Source organism: Chrysemys picta, chromosome 2 (genome assembly GCF_011386835.1).
Source record: "Chrysemys picta bellii isolate R12L10 chromosome 2, ASM1138683v2, whole genome shotgun sequence".
NCBI classification, from domain to species: Eukaryota; Metazoa; Chordata; order Testudines; family Emydidae; genus Chrysemys; species Chrysemys picta.
The window spans coordinates 214,179,376-214,199,698 of record NC_088792.1 but is presented as its reverse complement, the minus strand read 5'-3'; the positions used below and the strand labels follow the sequence as shown (position 1 = coordinate 214,199,698).

The window sequence follows — 20,323 nt, the reverse complement described above, 5'->3', positions numbered from 1 at the left end:
TCAAGGGGAGGGAAATTCAAGGGAGAGGGGGGAAAAAACCCAGCATAACACCCAAACTTCCAAATTACAAATTTCCTTTCAGTCTTGTCTAACCCGAGAACCACTCAGCTCACAAAACAGCAGGAAGTAATCAAATAGTCACTGGTCCTGGGAACAGCAATGCCCCTGAAACAATGAGAAGAGGTTGCTCAGCTGTAGCATCTCCCTCAGACTTGCATTTTACAGAGGTTATTTACAGCCGCAGCTGCATCTGGGGCCTCCAGCTTAACTGCATGACTCAGTAGGGATAGAACTAAAAAAAAAAAAGGAAATATAAAGCATGGCACTTGGTTGGGGTGCCGAAGCTGCCTAGTATTTAAATACCATCAAAAGCATCCAGAGCTAATTGCTTTTTGTGGGTTATTAAAAATAAAAAATAAACATATAAAATCAATTCTTTTTTGAAATAACAAAACAAGACAATGAACCACCAGGGGAGAGAATGCAATCAATCCCTCCTTGCAAGGTGGTTTATTGGAATCACCTTGGGTGCAGGAGAAGGACAAGTGACCACAGTTTTATACCTCCTTCTTTATTTAGTTTTATAAAGAGTGGCTTGGACTGAGCTCAAAGTGGGCTGATAAAGCATCCCAGCGTTTTATTGCATTGATGGAGCCCCTGCCAGGCATTCCAAAAGTGCTGCTCGGGCTTCTGTTTGGGAGCTGCTGTGTAAGTGCAGTGATGATTGGCGCTCTGCCCATTCTGCCTGGACTCAGGGAAGTAAGTAGAATGCCAGGAGCATGGGGGAGTTCAGAGAGAGAAAGAGAGAGGTTACCTTGTTCAGAGTCAGCTGCTAGGAAGGAGAAAAAGAAAAGAGGCAGAGCCTTCCAGCAGCCAGAGGGTGAGAATAGAACATCCCTTTCCCCCACTCCCAGCAATCACAGAGAGAGTGAGATTGGTAAACAGTTTTTGCTGGGAATAGGGACAAGCAATACCGATTGGGTGAGGATCACCTTTTCTCCCCTATGTCAATCCGGGCTGGTAGGAAGGCAAGAAATGTGCAAATATTGGTCTTCATTATGGGCCACAGACTGAATTTGCCATGCTTCTCCAGCTGTGACAATGGCTGCTGTATTGAGATTCCATCCCACAAAGGCATTAAAAAGTACTGCTGGGTTTGGCACTTTCTCCTCTCTTTTCTTCCTCTTGTTTCTATTTAAGTATGTCTTGCAGATACTCATTCACACTCTGTAATGTGTGTTAACAAGTATTTGCAAACAACAAGTAGTGGGAAGAGAGAAGAAGGGAAGAAGGAAAAAGGGTATAAAGGATAGATTGAAATGTGGGGAAAGGAGATAAGGCACTTGATTTTCCATTGCATGCAGTCATTGTTCCCTGATTCTCAGCCAACTGTACCTGTTGTAATCTGAAGCAGAGGTGGCTTTATTTATGCGGCTAGTGTAAGTAATATACAACAGTAGGAAATTGGGCAGTCCACCAAACCCCCCTCACTGCCCCGCCTCTGACACACACTTCGCCTCTTATGCTGGGCAGTAGCGTTCTAGCATAGTGGGCAAAATATCAGCGCCGCTTTGCACTGGTGGAAATTCCTCCTACGTAGGGAGAATATTCTAGTAGAAAGATCCAACTATTTTAAGGTTACCCTGTGCTGCAGAAGAGGAGGACTTTAGAATCTGGCCCAAAATCTTTGACATTTTAAAAAATACCCCAGCTGCCCCTGCACCAGATAGCCACTTTCCAGCTGTTCCTGTAGTTATTTTTAAACATTAAGACAGATTGTGCCCAGCATTGCAAAGGTGCAGCAGGAGGCTGGAGGGAAAAAGTTCAAGGAGCCTTTCCCCACCCTTATGTCTCTGTGCAGGGGCTGAGCACAACTGCAATCCTTGCTCTGAGGACCCATAAGGACTAGGTGAGTCTAGCACTGAAAGCAGCACTAGCCACAGTAGTGTCCATATGGGGTGACCGAGGGATTGTGGCGCCAGCAGAGCTGGCTTCCTATATTGGAAATCATGCTACACTCTCTAAAAAGGTGGCTACACTCTACAAAGCTCCATGAGGCACAATGTCTGCCAGTGCTCCTGCAAGAACATGGCACCTCCACATTGCCTTCAAAGCAGGCATGGGTCTTCAAGTCACAGCAGAGCCCTTAAGTGGGAATTCTTACTATTCTTGATTTTTAAAAATATTTTGCTTGCCTGAATAATGGAACAATCCAAAAAGGTTGGTAAAAAATGATCTGGTAAGTATACAAACCCAGCACTGCTAAACCTATTGGACGAAAATCTGCCACAGAATTCTCATAACTTTGCTTTATACATTGACCCTCTCAAGTGCACCTGTGTGGCAGAGGCCCTGATATGGGTGATGCAACAGGAATATCCAGTCATTTTGCTTCTTTGCACTTTTTTGTCCTCCAGGAACTATGAGGATAACCACTAATGTAAATAGTTTAAGAGTTACAAATGAACTCTAAGAAAGGTCAAATGCCTTAAAGAAATTTTGATTGAAATCTCATATTGTGGTCAGGAAACTAACTACAAAAGAATAGTGTGGGTTGTTTTTTTTTTAGAATAAGCAGTTAAAGAAATTACAATACATTTGCATTCCTTTCTGGTTAATATAAATCAAAATGGGGAAAAGTGCAATGGAGGCCAGTGTGGTCAAGTAACAATGCAAAGGTTAGTGTATGAGTAATAAGCAGGAGGCTTTTAAAACTGATCCAGAACAACAAAACAGAAGCAAATTAAAAAGATAATTAGAGGAGAAAACAAGCTCTGAAAGTCAAATTGATGAGGCTATTTCAGCCTTGGCCATTCAGATAAATTTACATTGAATAGAAGGTCACTGTAATTGATTATGAAAATTTTATTTTCTCCAATTCTCTTCCATTTGATAGTGTAAAAAGAATAGCAGACTTTAAGTCCCTTTACAGAAATATAGGGCTCCTCTGCTGAACCTTTGCTCTTAGCTCAGGTGATAATACTCTGCACTGAAGTTCAATCTAATGACTGACTGCAGAAGTCATGCTGTCAGGTGGGGCCAGTTAGACCAGCTAGGCTATAAAGAAGGGAGAGGGGTGAGTATCTCTTTTGGACCAGAAAAAAATGAGAGGAGAGAGGAGGGAAACCGTTATTAACAGATAAGCCTAAGATGAAATTTTGTTTTACAATTCCTAATAAAGCCCAGCCCCAGGAAGGGGATGAGTTTGACAATAACTCAGGTTCTCTGTGCTTGGTTGAGGGAAGGGCAGGGAATCTACCAACTATCAGAGTGCTAGAGAGATACTAGTTAATCTTCCACGTTAAGAAAAGAAAGTGACCCTGCAAGGGTTCAGTTACTTGTAAGGCTCCCTGTCCATCTTTCAGCAGCCAGTTGGTTCACTTTTTCTTCCTTGCAACCTCCCAGAAATCCCTAGGCTGACTGCTATCCTCTTTACTCTGCTGATAGGCCTATTGACTCCCTGTGCTTTATGCAATGCTGTAGTAGATGGTAGCAACCCAGCAGCTCCCTCTTTCCCACAAATCTGTCTCCATTTCTTTTCCAAGCTGTGACCCTCTGTGCAGTTTCTCTATTATCCCTTTTTTGAAGAATGCATTGCTGAATTTAGAGTTCTGATAGCCCCTTTTTGAGGATCTGGCAGCCAGTGTATCCACATTTTACATACTCTAGTGTTAAGAGCTGATATGAAGAATGGCACAACACGAAGTTAGTTGTACTGGTCTTACAAAACCCAGAAACTATGCCAAGTATTTCTGAGAACTATCTACTGGCACCTTATCTGTTAATTGTCTATACATACATAGACACAGAGTTTTCTCACAACATCTTTCTTCCTATAATAGAAACTGAGTCATTTCAATTAACTATACTCTTTGAAATTACTTTCAACTGCTCTGCAACTTTACTGCTCTTCAATTTCATGCAGTGTTATCCAAACTCTCATCCTTCTCATCTGTAGGAAATGTCTGTGGTGCTAGATATTTTAATGTAATTTTTACCAGTTCCTAAGGGTTGATAATAGGGCAGCCAGAGTTCACCTACCTAGATTTCAGGGGGCGATTTACTACCTTTGACATAGTAATATTTGACTTGCTGCTGTTTATTTTTTCCTTATCTATTAATTTGTGTATATATAAATATAAAGTGATCTTGTAACATCCACAACTGTGCTTTAAAGATCATTGAGTATTACCAAGTGTGCATATTAATTGAATACAGAATGGGCTAGAGCTCAGACAAGAGACTGAAGAAATGTTCCGAGTCTCATTAGAGGATAGCGGAAATATGGTGTCTGTAGGAAGGAATTATCTGTAGATCAGCTGGAGAGGGTTGTTATAGGTTGGAAGGAAAGACCAGATTCTTGGAGCTCAGTGAGCAAAGAGGGATGTAGCAATATTGATAGTTGAGGAGACTGAAGAAGAAGATCAAAGACACTTGATCTGAGCTTTATCCAAACCTTAAAAAAATCTGTGGTTCAAAAAAGGCCAAAGGTACTGGATTAATTTTATGTTCTGAACTAGTTTACCCATTTTTAATTGTTGGTGTCACCAGAAACCTCTATTATGTACAACAAGGAAATTGTTCCTTCATTAAATAAATATAATTAATTAGGTCTCTTTTATAATACAATATTGAGTTTTAGGTTTGTTATCTTACACTATGGGGTAACTAGGGTCAATCCAGACTTTTAGAATATTATGAGAAAATGGATAACAAAACCCAAATTTATTCTCAAAATAGAAGATTCTGAGATGACCTGAAAAAGGGTAGTCAGAGTTATAAGGGTGCTAAACAAACAAAGGTGGAACAAAATATTCACAATGGCCAAGAATTCAAACCTTAGAGCCCACAATTTAAATGCAGAAAAGTATAGCCACAAGGAGTTCAGAAGAGAAGAATTTCACTCAGAGCAGTTGCCAAGTAAGGCCATCAAAGCAAATAGCACAAATGAGTTTCAGAGATAGCTAGGTGTGTTTGAGCAGAGAGGGAATCAAAGGATACAGTTACTAAGTAGGAAAATGGGAGTGAGATAAACTTTAAGGGAATAGGCTTAATGGGTCAGGTGTCCTTTCCCACTACATAGTGCCTTGTTTCCTTATTTCCTAATTTTTTATTAAAAAGCGAGGCTTGAAAAATAGTTGGAGAAAAGAACACAAAGACTGTAATTAAAATGTACTGCAAATATTTGAATTTGTGTGCTTTGTGTTTTGGTTTGGGGTTTTCACATTAACTAGAGAGATTCTAGATGTTGTTAAGCCATTTTATCAAAGCCTGAGGCTTAAAGAACAGACCAAGAGAAAGAGAGATTCTTTGCTGGGGCAAGCATCTCTTGCATATGATCCAAGAAAGTTTTGCAGAAAAAAACAGGTTTGAGGGAAGAAAGCTGCATAAAAAGGAAAACAAAAGCAATAGTATAAAGGAATTAATTAAGGCAATACAAACCATAGACTGAAGTATCTGTTTGAAAGCAGTTTTGTACAACCCAGCTATCTACCTGGATGTAAACTAAGCACAGGTTGCAATGTTAGATATATTACATCAATATATAATTTTTAATATGCAGCCCAATGGAAACTAATTTGCATGTTATAATTACCTTTCCAACTGTCTTTTCAGAGATAAAAACACAGCCATTAACAAAACTTTAATGTATCAATTTCTCTACTAAATACATTTGTTTTATGATATTGCTTAACAATCTTTTTGAGAATGTGGCAAAAAATGCTTCATTAAACACAAAACTGGAAACATTTCAGGTTTTTAAATATTAGTGTTAAAGAATATTTTGTAGCAAAAACCAATTTAATGATTAGCTTTCAAAAATGAAGTACAGGTTTGTTTAATAGTTTCTGACTTCATGCTTTCTTATATTTTTTAAATTAGTATAAATAATAATGTTTAGCACTTATCTGCAAAGTGCTTTGCAAACAATTTATTAATTAATTTATTAATTAAACTTCAGAACACCTTGGCATGAGATAACTCAGTAAGTTGTTGCACTTATTAGACTTGCCAGTTTTCAGACGGAAAAATGTAGGTGAGGAAATTGTGACTTTCTCAAGATTACGGAGGAGTCATTACTACAGCTGGGATTAGATCCTGGTCCCAGTTCTGTATTCAAACCACTTGATCAGTTAGAATTTGTGACCTCACAAACTCTAGAGATATGGGACAAAGATATAAGAGAAGGCACGAAAGAGTGATAGCACTGTAGGGTTTTGAAGTGATTTGAGGTTAACATCTGCACCACAACTAGCCTTTTCTATATCAAAATCATGATTCAGTATTTACAATAAAAATAATGCTGATGTAAATAACTCAGTGATATGTGCAATGCCACTTTATTTCTTAGAAGTAGTAAATTTGATTCTAAAATGACATACAGCTGTGCTAATGAGAGATGTGTGCCTTTGTCACTTTCAGTTTCGATTACTGTAATAAACACTATATGGGGATACCCTGGAAGACTTCAGAAACTTCAGCTGATGCAAAGTACAGACCCCAATTGCTGAGCAGTTTTTTACATGGGGAACATAGTTAGCCAGTTCGCTGTTGTCTTCAAATTCATTTCTATCTGGAATTTAGGACAATGGTTTGGGTTTGTAAAGCCCTCTGCCTTAGAGATGCCTCTCTTATTGGTGCTGCAACCAGTCGAGACCAGCTGGAATGCTCAAGCTGACAGTCCCTAGATTTCTTTGGCTGGGGACAGAGCAATCTCTATGGAGGACCCCCAACCATGGAGTTCTCTTTCACTCTTGGTCCAACAGCACCTAAGCTTGTGGACCATCAGCATATGCTGCTAGGTCAATCTATGCTTTTTAAAAGGCATGGCTTGAAGGCAACTTGAGGACTGGGGCATTTTATTATTGTTAGTTGCTCTGCATTGAATTGGCATTTATGAAGACAGTCTGTGCTATTTGTATGGTTAGTACATACTACACCTCTGCAGAGAAAGGTAACTCCGTTTTGTGGAGGATTTTGATATTTTGAATTCATTCTGATTTATAGTGAGCTGACAGGAAACCAGACAGGTTTCCAATGAAACCCTGCCTGCTTTCTATCAGACCTTTGTCTAAATCAAATAATCTCCATGGAACATTTTGATTTCAACAACTCTGCATTCTCTGATGGAAAAACATTGCAACAGAGAATTTCCAACCAGATCTAGTACATGCACTTAGATTATAGCATGAGTGTATTTTATAGGTTGAAAAAAGTAAACTATGCAATAGCAGTTGATCTGAGATCAGAAACATTGATATGATCTGCATAGTGAAGGACAAGGATAAGACGAGAGCATAAATTTGTTTTCATTTATGATCTGGGGACCTGAAACTGAGCCTTCAAATGTTCTCTGAAAGATGAGTCCTGTGCTGCCTAAGCCCCACAATGCTTTCTGATCTTGTGTAAATATAGATTGTTTAAAAAAATCTTGAAGTGTGTATGTTGGTATTAAAAAGTACAGTGTAGTCCTTGCTCTCTCATCTCAACTACAGAGAAGCACTGAGCGCAACCAAAGAGGTAGCTTTAATGCAAAGTACATATATTTTTATCAGAGACTAGATTCTTTTCCATAGATTTCTTTTTCAAAATAAGCTCTTTTGTTTAAATCCAAAATGCAAATGTACCTGAATATATTAGAATTGGTTTACTTTGTATTCTGTGTGAGGAATTCATTTAGCTAGTTTTCAGTGATATTTTTCACACTGAGGTGGGCTTGTCTGCATGTTGAAACATAGGGACTCTTTGTGTCATCTTGCTAGAATACAATATTCCCCTTTCCAGTGTCTTGTCTCAATGATGTAATGTAAGGAAATGTTTTGACATAAGTTGCTAATGGCAATGCTTAGAGATATGCAAACACATCTGTTCTGGTAAGTGGTGTTATGGGGTTCTGTGGGCTAGTGAAGCCATATGTGGTTCCTAATACTGGTGAGAGAAATAACATTAAGAAAATGTATCGTCAATTGTAAATTTGATATATATATCTCCAGAATAAAGGTCCTCTCTCACTTCATTGCTCTTCCCAGCTCATATTATTTTCTGCTGTTGATAAGGCTCTAAAAGTATTTTGAATCCCTGTGGGTGTGATTTTATTTGACAATGCATTCAAAGTGCAGACAAGCTGATTCCATTAAACAAAGATTTGAAGTTGTCAGTATAGGACAAAGTTGAATAGCCGCTTTTTATATAATTAATTGTACATCTAAAGCACACAAAAAAACAGCCTTCAATAGAAGAACATTCTTTTGCCTAATACAACTGCTTTGCTGACAAAGTTCTTTCTTCGTGGTTTTGTGAGATTCAGAATAGTCAATAAAAAGTAGAGACAGGAAAAATATACTTAACTCATTCACATACCTGTTGGTACCACCAAGCACCCTATAATGAATAATTGTGTTATTTGATCTACCTGAATGAGTGGCACCTGCTGAAATCACCTATAAACTCACAGCTTGAGGTTGTACTAAATATTTTGTCATGAGTATTCATGCCACAGTCATAATATAAAGCTAGGAAGAAAACAGAAATAGGCCTGGGAAAGATAGGAAGGAAGACAAAGGGCCATGAGAGGAAAACTTGGCTTCCTAACTCACTGTGAATGAGCATACACTCTCTTGCTCTCCCCTCCATGACTGGTCATGCAAATGGTACATGCAATATTGTGCAAAATGATCAGTGGCAGAAAGATAATGCAGCTCATATTAGATAATTAGCCAATCAGGAGCTAGATTTTCTTCCGGGAAATTCAGGAAACTATGAATTGCTCTATTGGATCAGAACCAAGGTCCAGCTAGCCCGGTTTCTTATCTCTGACAATGGTCAATACTAGATGTTTCGGAGGAAAGTGTTCGAGCCCTTCTGTAGGCACATGTGGAATAACATGCCACGCACATAGATGTCATCATGATCGAGGATAGAGAATAACTTGCACCCTGAAGCATGTCCATTAATATCCCTTCCAAAATGTAGGTTTTCATGATGATAATACTGGATATTCTTGTCATCCATATAAATGTCAAATCTCTTTTTTAATCTAATTCTTTGCTAAATTCTTGGCCTTAATGGCATCATGTAGCAATGTAGCATCCATAGCCAAATACATGTGATCTAAACAAGTATTTCCTTTTATCGGTTTTGAATTTGCCACCTTTTTACTTTCACTGAACAGTCCTATGTTCTTGTGTTCTGAGACATGGAGAGCAGAATCTCTTGATCTGTTTTCTCTAGAACATTCATTATTTTATATGTTGTTTATTCCCCCTTTTATTCCTCTCCTAAGGTAAGCAATCCCATCTTTTTCAATCTCTCTTTATATGAGAGCTTTTTCCATAAGTTAAATTCTGTCACTGCAAAAAAATGAACAGTTCTACCACTATTACTGCATTTAGTCATTGCCACTATTTTCAGATCAACTTTTTCCTCCAAAAAAGAACCTGGAAGGTGTATAGGAACAGTGGCACTGTCCCTTATAATTCCACGAGCTGTGATTAATATACACTGAGCTAGATCCTTAGGTGGCATAAATGGACGTTCTCCAGTGAAATCAAGCTACACCACCAGTTTATGCCTGCTGAGGATCTGGCCCACCCAGAATGATTACATTGTGATGTTGCAGTCTATATGGTTTTATAAAAATATGTTAACGAGTGAATATAATGTACCTGAAATATGCTTCATGCAAAAGGTCTCTTGTAAGGTATCATTACAAAGCTTATACTCTACTGAGTGTGATCATCCTATTTGTATAAATGTACCACTCTTGTGTCTGAAACTAGAAATATAAAATATAACTCTGAGGGCGTATTGTAATTATGCAAAGTGTGGGCCATTAATGGTGGTTTGGAATCTTGATGACTCCTATTAACCAGGACAATTGTTTGCAGATGGGTGTGTTTTACCTGTAAGTCTTCCTGTATACGTGTGTGCTGGCAAGTGGGCAATGAAGTCTTGCAGTGACATGTGATCATGTCACCTGAACTGGAATCCATCTTTAACCTGGTGTCTTTCCATTGAGAAGGAGGGGGTGGGAACCCTGAGAGGGACAAAGGATTCCTGCCTTATGCAAAAGATATATAAAGGGCTGGAACAGAACAAAGGGAAGGGAGCCATCATGAAGAATCCCCTAGCTACCACCTGAGCTGGAACAAGAGCTGTACCAGGGGAAAGAATTGTGCCCTGGCCTGGAAGGTGTCCAGTCTGAGGGAAAAAAATTACTGAAGCATCTCTGAGGGTGAGATTATCTGTATTCAGTTTGATTAGACATAGATTTGCGTGTTTTATTTTATTTTGCTTGGTAACTTACTTTGTTCCATCTGTTACTATTTGGAACCATTTAAATCCTACTTTCTGTATTTAATAAAATCACTTTTTACTTATTAATTAATTCAGATTATGTATTAATACATGGGGGAGCAAACAGCTGTGCATGTCTGTCTATCAGTGTTATATTCATGAGTTTACCCTGTATAAGCTTTATACACGGTAAAACAGATTTATTTGGGTTTAGACCCCATTGGGAGTTGGGCATCTGAATGTTAAAGACAGGAACACTTCTGTTAGCTGCTTTCAAGTAAACCTGCAGCTTTGGGGCAAGTAATTCAGACCCTGGGTCTTTGTTGGAGCAAACGGGAGTGTCTGGCTCAGCAAGACAGGGTGCTGGAGTCCCTAGCTGGCAGGGAAAGCAGGGGTAGAAGTAGTCTTGGCACATCGGGTGGCAGCTCCCAAGGGGGGGGTCTGTGATCCAACCCGTCACATACATGTCAGATTAAATGGAGCTCAGCTAGAGAAGAGCAGTGTTTTCTTTTTGTTTTGTTTTCAGAGCTGGTCACATCTCACGTCTCAGTTCACATACCTAGACATTCTCTAACAATCTTCTTTCACTCACAAAAAAGGCATGTTGAGTTTTTTACCAAGTCATGTTTCTTTGTTGTAGGCTCAAGATCCCAAGCTTTCCAGATGCTTGATAGCACTTCGGGTACAAGATTCTGATGAGGATGGAAGAGAACCCAATCTCTGTCTTTTCAACCTTGAGTTTGATAACATAGGTTAGCCAAAGCTGTCACTGAACTCCAAGGACAAGGTGAGTGAGGTGATATCTATTATTGAACCAATGATGAGAGAGACTGAACTCCAGGGAAAGTTTTGCATAGGAACTAAGTGTGGGAGGGTTTAGTATCATGGGCTTTTGTGGTTTAAGAAAATGCACATTTTATGGCACATAGTATTAAGCAGTCCCTTGAGCTGGTTGGAAACTAATTTGCAGAAAGCAGAAGTTTCCTATGGAAACTAGGACAGAGTTTATTTAATCTTTTAAAGGATTGAGCCAAAGGTCCAAATATCAGATACCAGGCAGGAGCTCATTTGAGGACCACTGCTAACACATAATGCCCTTTGGTAAGCAAGTTAAAGGAGTGGAGAAAACATAAGGTATATATGAAGCCAAGCACCATTCTGGACTATTACTTTTACATGAAGGCAAGCTACTCTCTCAGTTGATACCATCACTCCTGCGGCAGGTTTAATGTAATATTAAATGTAACCATTCACAACATCTTACTGCGTGTTTCCTGAAAGCCCTTATTTTGAAATGGGCCAGCAGAAAGCTTACAGAAAACTCCAAAGTTGCTTATATTGCATATCAATATTTCTAGCCTCAGGATTTCCACAATGCTCAGGAAAGGACAACCTTTCAGAATTTTCTCCAACTATCCCAGAGGAAAATAGTGCAGCAACAGCAGGGGAGTGCCAAACATCAATTAGGTGGTTCATCTTGAACATAACCCCTGAGATTGGAAATACCTGCCTCTGCTACCCTACCCAAAAAAGAGTGATTTTTTTCACGTTTATTTTTGGTCAAAAAATTAAAAATGACACCAAATATTAATTTTGGAAACTTTTGACCAGCTTTAGTTGCATATGAGATGGTTGTCACCTCTGAATCAAGTGGGCTTGTGAGAAATTCAGATGATGATGTGTCAGAGGTACACCTAACTTATCCTAGGGTACACCTAATTTACCTACTAGCTAGGTGGAATGTCACAGGACAGGAGCTGTGCACTATTGCTCTAAAGAGGCTGTATCAGTGGGGAGTAGGGAGCATCCTGACAATTCGATTCCTGAGCCTTTGAGATTGTTCTTAATAAATTTCCTCAAGTCCAAGAACAGAGTGTGATATTTATTCCACAAGAAATTGTACACGAGCCAATACGCAATATATTCCTAACAGGAAAAGGTCTTATCCTTGGAATTTTTGTCAGAAGCATGTGAAACTACTAGGCATATTTGTTTTAAGCCCCAGTGGAGCCACGTGTGGAGGGGAATGGAGATACCATTAAGCTGCCAGAGATGATGACACTCATGGACTTGGAATATGTGCATGGGCAGTTCTCTCAATGCCAGCCTTTTGGCATTTTTGTCTGATTACATTGTATATAATAAACATTGGGCTGGGACACCAGTCTGTGGCACCATCCACTGAGAGGTGATGCTCAAATCAGTAGTGCAGAGAATGGGACAGCTCAGAGGACTCAATGCATGCCATTCAAGAATATCTTGGTGGGGAGCAAAGGACAGCAGGCACTCCAGAATAACTGGATGTGCAGTAGTTCTGGAGACACGTTCCAGTTACAGGGGTGAGGTGATTTTTAGCACAATACATAGCATGGTTTGTGATTGGGTCATACTATACAGAGGTGATGGGCGGAAGCTAAGGTCCAAATAGATGTTGATAACTTCAGTGATTGAAGCAAATCTTGTTTTTCTATAACAGCTGCTATGATTGAGTTTTATGTATTTATTTATTTCTGTTGTGTCTTATTTCTTGTCTGCATTATTCTGACGATGCTGTACCCTTATTCTCTTTATACTCATGATGTACCGATTTACATTCTAGTTGACATATGTTTATTTCCATTGGGTGTCCGGTATTCACGTCTGTTTTCTGCTCATTTGCATTGCTTGTCCTTGGATTTCTCATTCATTGCACTATATTACTAGATTTCTGATGCTGTGGTTATTTTGGGGCTTTAAATAAATAAGTTCCACAGTCCACAACAGATATTTTTTCCATGATATTCCTCCCAAATGTTCCTTTGCTCTCTTTGACCTCTTTCTTTCTACTTATGTCTTTTGGAGAGTAGGAAAAAAGTTCTTCCCCTTGCTTAGTGTTTACACCCTTCAAATTCTTGTAGAAGGTTATCGTATCCCCCTTAGTTGTCATTTGGCTGAGCTATTTAGTTCTTGTAATATTTTCTCATAAGTCAGCCTCTCCAGTCCTTTAATCATTTTTATTGCTCATCTCTCCGTTCTCTCTGAGCTGTGTGCAATATTCTAGGTGCAGCCTAACTTGCAGTAAAAGAGGGATTTTTCACCTCCCTGATCTGTTATATCATGCAGGTTGATTGCATTGACTGTTTTTGTCACGGTATCACATTGTAACTTCATATCTAGTTTTCTGACCCTTTATCAGCCCCAGGCTGTATTTTGGCATTACATCTTTCCAAATGTTTCCCTCCCATTGCATATTAGTGTTCAGAATTATTTTCCCCCTGAAGTATTAGTTTGCACTTTTCAGGTTGAATCTCTTGCCCCTGTCCCCTTTGTATTATTCCTCAGGTCTCATTTATACTTGCAACACCTCCCGATTTAGTATAATCTGTGAATTTTAGTTAAAGTGGTGTTTACCCCTTTTTTCAATTCAGTCTTAAAAAATAAAGATATTAAGCTGAATCTTGACAAGAAGTAAATGTAATTTAATGCTAATATATAAGAGTGAACCTCAGGAAAATGACTAAAGAGAGGGGATGTCTTTCAGCTGGGAAAAGTGAAGCAAGATTTTTGCCAGGAAAGAAATGTAGGAATTTCTGCAGAAAGGTTATAAAAGCCTTCTACAGCTACAGGCACAGTTGTCAAGAAAACTAACAGGATGCTGGGACAGGGGATACAGACATTATAAATCAGAGGTGGTACAACAGTGGCATATCATGTCTTCTGCTTTATCTCACAGCTATGTGAGTAGAAGTAATAAGCAGCATCAGTGTGAAATGTCTAGTTTTAGATGCTCATAGTTTCATTGGAGGTATTGGTTTCTTGAATACTGCTGGAGGTTACAGGATGGCACAAAGTAAGATGAAGAATTACTTGTCAGATCAGAAAATAACGTGCATATCTGCAGTGATACTATTGCTAAGTGATGTTGGTTAGATACCCTCTTTAGTATAGTTAGTAGCTAGTATGCATCTCAACCTCAACATGGCAAAAGAAAAGCTTCTCATTTCCCTCCTTTTACTCCTGATCATTCCACTATTGTCTCTGTCACCCAAACATACAAACTTGATGTCCTAGTAGACCCGTCTATCTCCTCAACCCTACATCTCCAAGCTGCTACAAAACCATTTCAGTTCTCCCTCCGCTAGCTTGTGACATATGATAACGAACTAGAGGAAAAGTAGCTTTCTTATATCATTGAACAAAATAACATTATGAGAATAAGTAAAACAGTGTATTGTCCCTGATCCTGCTTCATTTTTAGATTTGTTCTTTAAAAAAAATTATGTCATAACATGGTCTCATTATTGTACCGTCAGCATCAATAGCAGTATAAATACTGACCTCAGCAGGATAAGAATCATAGTAATGGTCCCATAATATCATGACAGAGCAAATCTAAAGGCAAGTTGTGCTGGGGAAAACTGGAGCCATGCTTACACTATCAGGTACCTTAGTATCCCCCACAAAGTCCCACTGACACTAAAATCTGTCACCTTTATTTTTTATATCATTGATAGACATTTTGGACCATATCCTCAGCTGATGTGAATTGCCACAGCAACATTGGCTTCAATGAAGTATCTAGCCTACTACCTCCAAGAAAGAGTTACATTGTGGAATGGCCAGACAACGTTGGCCAACAAGCATTGCATGACACTATGATGTAATTCCCAGCATTCGCACCTGTATGTAGTTTACATCCAAGAATAGCAATTTCTGAGACACTGACATCCACTGGCTGAAAGACAGGCTGGGCAGGCAAAATACCTCTAAATACAGCAACTTTCAATGGCCACTGTCTGATTCTGATTTCTTTGAAGTATAGAGCTACCACAAAGTTCATGAAATCAGTCAAGTCAATTTTAAAAGAAATTTTCCTGGGTGGCTGGTGGGGTGAGACAAAACAACACTACCATAGTTCCCTCCACATACACTGTAGTACTGAAACAAATACTTTATTTTATAAAATGAAAGACATTCTAAAGAATTCCCTTCAGGAGATAACAGCCACACAAGGCAGCTATTACTTGTACTCACAATTGCATCAATCTTTGATCTTTATTGTTATAGTATTATTCCTATTCTCATGCTATAAAAATGTTCCTTGTGGAGTTTCATTAAATAATAAATGTGTCTACCCTAAAACTGCTTAGAAAGGAAGACAGTTGAAGATCACTGCTGTAAATAAAAGCTAAGGAGCCCCTTTATTTAATTTAATACACAAATGGCTGAGAGATTGCTATCTTGACAGAGTACCACAAATAAGTTTTCCCATTTTTTTTCTAGAGCAATGCTTATCATGCAAAAGGTATTTCTATGCCATTTCATGCTCCTATTAAAATTTTTATCATGAAAATTAGGCACTGCATTAGAATCTTAACCCATAAATATATAATGTGAAATATCAAAGCATTCTGTACTTTTCAAACTTTTCATTAGACTGTATTTTATGTGTTGGTATATTAGCCATTATATTACCTTCATCTTACCTGGTGCTGTAAATTGGGGTAAAATTAGAAAGCACAGGGTTCCTCCCCCAATTTGAATATATAAAGCCCTGGATACAAATATTCACAAGATTTACAAATATAGAAATATTACTACAGCAGAAATAGTGGTTCATATTGATGACCACTCTGAGTACAGTAGACACAGAACAGTTTAAATCATACTGGTGCCTTCTCTAGAGGATGCCAAATTCTGTATAAGACTTTGTTTTATATTCATAGCACTGAATAGTAAGAAGAAAAAACAGTCAAATTGATACTAGAAACATAAAACACATAGCAAATATTTCCTTAAATGTATTGCTAATATCAATTTACTACATTTAAAGAGAGAGGATTTTTGAAAGTATTTTGCAATTCACAAATTATTATGCTAGTTTACATTTTCTAATTCACTCAGGTTGGGCAATTAAACTAGACTGGTGAGATTTATATTTGTTTCCAGTCCATTTCACATTATTATTCTCATGTACAATACTTTGTCTCTTGTACTGCGTGGGAACGTTTGAATCCAGAAAAAAATAAAAATCTTTGAATTTAAAAAGAAATTATTGAAGCATTTAAATTCACATGTGGTTTAGTGGACCCATTTGTGTTATTTAACATTTGTATAGCAGTAGTGCCTAAAGGCCAACTAGGTTGGTGCCCTGTTTTGTGAGGTGTTATACAAATGCATGATAAATTACAGCCCCTGCTCCAAGGAGTTTACAGTCTAACAGACTAGCCATAACAGGAGGATGATACAAAAAAACAAGGAAAGGGAGAGGGGTGGAAGAGATGGAAGAAATAATGGGATGTGTGTAATTGTAGTTGGTGGGAGCAGTAATCCCAACTCACCTCCTGCCAGGCCATTGTTTATTGCTGTTTTCTGAATGCAATACAGCAGAGGTGAGTTTGGAGGAATTTTGAAGGAGAATAAGTTGGTGGCTTTATGGATTTTTGAATGGGAGATTTTTCCCATTCATAATGGGTGGCGTGACTCTATCTTTTCCATCACCACCTCTTCCTTCTTTCCATTTCCAGTTGTAATGGCTGGGCATAGAGGGGAGAACCCGCAGTGCATCCTCCAGAATCTCTACCCTCCTACAGCTCCTTTCAGGATGGTGCAGATTTATATGCTCTCTTTATTGAGAGCATGCAATCAGTGGAAATTGCTGCATGAGATTCTATGAAGCAATGGACAGGCTCTGGAACATATTTTAAAAATTACCTAGAGAGGTGAGAAGGGGTAGAGGGAACCTTTGCCTACCCATTCCCTTTCTTCACATCACCTGTTCATGGGATCATCTTCCACTCACATGACTCCTATTCTTCATCTTCCTAGAGGAGTGCTGAAATGGACCTGTCAGGAAGACCATACTTAAAACTGCAGTTCCTTTAAAATTCTTCCATGACTTTAATTCACCTGGGAGAGTATCTGTTTCCCATGTTAGGTTACCATGAGGTCCAACTGAGCATATTGTCCTCTATGTTTCCCCAGCGTCACCACCAATCATCCATTTTCCATATATGGGCAAGGGGTTGTCTCAGGACCACAATGCCTGCATTAGCATGATGTTGTTGCTACAGTAGGGAATTCTTCATTCTAAGAATCAAAAGTAGTGTCTGTCTGTATCCACAGAGAAAATTTCGTGCTAGATAAGGCTCTAAGTGATATTCAAAAGTTATACAGACAGAGTAAACCAGTGTGAGATTCTAAATGCTTTCATAAAGAGAAGAAGTGCAAACTCCAGAGGGCTGCCAAAGGGTTGAAAGGCAACATTGTAATAGTCTGCCAACATTATTTTAAATATAGGTGGATCATGTCCTTTGTCTCTTCTCAGCACTTACTCACACTCTCACTGCACTAAAGTGAATAGATCCCTTTCTTCAAGCTAATCTGTTATTAGTTTTTGCTCATAAGTCTCTCTTTTAGCAGTTCACTTTGATCTGTGTAGCTCAGACTCATTATCCAGTCATTAAAATAAATAAACCTGAATTCCTCCCATATTCAGAGCACAAAACTGCAGGATGTTGCTGTAATATTAAGCATAATGGCACTGAATTATTGCTGTAATATTTCAGTAATGTGCTACTGAGCTGTCAAGGTCAGGACAACCTGCATAAGTGAGATGTAAAAAGAGAAACGCATTAGATCTGAAAATTTTGACTGTAAATGCTGTAAAGAATCGTTTTATTAAAGGAACGAAACAGCACTATAATGTAGAGATGTGAGATCCTGGAAAAACTTAGTTGAGATGCAGGAAGAAAATATAATGCTTTTTCCAACATTGTACTATTGGTTTTATGAATGTTGATATAATGCATATGTGACAAAATTATGAAACTGGACACTCTTGTTTGACAGATGTTGGATAGAATATGACAGAATGTTTTAAATATAGTTCAGTATGTTTAGCCCATATTTTTAGTCACTAGCCTCAGATTTTGTCAGAGTATAAATGAAGAGCTCAATTTTGCACCTACAGTTAAGGAGCTTAAAATTGTGGGTACAATCAAGAACTTAGACATCTCAGCAACATAATAGCTGGTGCAAAATTGAACCTGTAATTATTTCGGTCTGCAAAAATGGGAGTCCAGTTAAAGCCAGGAAAATCTTTCCCTTTCAAATACATTGCATGGTATATAAATAATAAAATTGTCCCAACCATGTATGCCTCCATAACCTTCAAATTGTTCACTTGTCTGAAACTATGAGTAAAAATACTCAAATACGTTAATACTAAATACCAGTCAAAGTGTATATAACAGTTAGTTACATCTGACAGCAAAATCATTATGGAACCAGGACAGTCATCTGGTCTCTTTTGTTAATTTGCTGCACTCTTCTCTTGTTTGCTGTCTATACTTTGCTGCACAAAGTGTCAGAAAATCCTTATTGTTAATATATTCCCTAAGAAGTCTGTGCAATTGTTTATGTTTAGGTGTTTGTTTTAGAACTGGATCAACCTTCCTTTGTGAGTAAACCCCTTTGAAAGGTTGCAGGCTTAATACCGTTTATTTAGGAGGTTTGCTTTTCCATTTCTACAACCTTCCACTGGAACAGGAATGGACAGTAGTGCTAAGCAGACATGGAAAATGAGGCCTCAAACTCTGTGAGAAGCTGTAATGTGGACAGATTTTATCTACCTTTGATAGACACCTGAGAGGTCTTTTACACTTTGGCAACACTTGTATAGCTTGTCATACTAATAAAGTATTATTGAATTCAATTGATAACATGGATCTTGAAAGCGAGAGTGAGAATAAAAGCTTCAGTGCTTACATAACTTCACGCCTAGGAAATGGGAAATGCAGGAGGAATCATCACAATTTGCAGAAAAAAAAGATAGACAATGTTTATATTCAGAACAAGTTCATTATGTTACACCAAAAATCATGTGTTCAGAGTATTAGGACAAGCCTATTGTATCAGAGACAACAAGGGACAGATAGAGCAAACATTCAGTCCCTTTTTTCCCTAAAGCATCAGAGAGAAAGCAGGAGAAATGACACCCCCCCCAATCATGTGTTTTATTTTTGTCTATACCTGTATGGTAAAGTAAAATAAGTAGCACAAGATAAATTGGTTTGATTAAGAACCAGATTTTCAAACAGGACCTAAACTGCTCCCATAAATATGTGAACACCAGACAGCTAATTGCACTACAAAACCTATGTTTGGATGGGAAACCCAGCTTACTATGTAGGTAAATCCACACTGCAAGTACCGGGGTGAATGGGAAATTAGCCTGCTTGTGCAAAAAATGAGTTTGAGGACACAATTCAAGCCCAGTTGTAAAATATAGGGTAATAATTTAATATTTCTTATTCTAACTTTATCCATAACTTGGATTTTTATTTTTTTCTCTTTTCTCTCCAATTCATAGTATATGCTTTTTTTCAGTCTCCAGAGATTTGAAAAGCTGGAACTCCTTTGACAAAAATAGCAAGTTGCTTCTTCAGATAGGTTTTCTTTTTTTCATTTAATACATTTTGCAAGATACTAATACAATAGATTACAACTTTTTGCTTTTCCATTAATCTTTTCTATTCAGGGTTATGAATTGAAATAAAGAACGCAGTCCAATCCAGCTAATGTTTGAGTGGTAATTAATAGATTATTATACCAAAAAACCCATAATAATTGTATTACATGTATTTGCAGGTAGCCATTAAAAATGTCAACATTACACATTTTATTCAAATGATACATTTCAACATACCTAAACTTTAAAATATTCAAAATTATGTTCAAGTGAAACACTAAGACCTTGATTCTCTACTAGCTTGTGTTGAATAAAACAGAAGGTAAGATTTGGGGGAATTACCTGGGCACAGAAATTCTCATTTGAGAAACTGAACAGAATTTTGCAATAAGACTTGTGGTTAACATAAATTTCCCTGGTCAGAGCTCTTCTTTCTGTACAGAAGTCTTGCAAACCTTGGTTTGGTCTGAAAACCATGTGGGTTGGGTCACAAGCAGACATGCCAAACCCATGGGGAAAAAATGCAGAAACTGGACTTGTTTTTGGCTTAATTGGATTGAGTTGCTTGTTGGCTAG

The 20,323-nt window shown here is 38.2% G+C and overlaps 1 long non-coding RNA gene across 3 annotated transcripts; it reads left to right on the top strand.

Annotated features, from left to right (window-relative positions):
* The first annotated feature begins 619 nt into the window (after positions 1-619).
* Positions 620-17,316, top strand: LOC135981703 (uncharacterized). 3 transcript variants are annotated; one of them, XR_010598839.1, is made up of 3 exons: positions 620-759; positions 10,937-11,083; positions 14,790-17,316. It is a non-coding gene; the product is annotated as an uncharacterized LOC135981703 (long non-coding RNA). The 3 variants fall into 3 exon arrangements; XR_010598841.1 differs by lacking the exon at positions 620-759 and adding an exon at positions 2,082-2,220; XR_010598840.1 differs by lacking the exon at positions 620-759 and adding an exon at positions 3,104-4,490.
* The last annotated feature ends 3,007 nt before the right edge of the window (positions 17,317-20,323 follow it).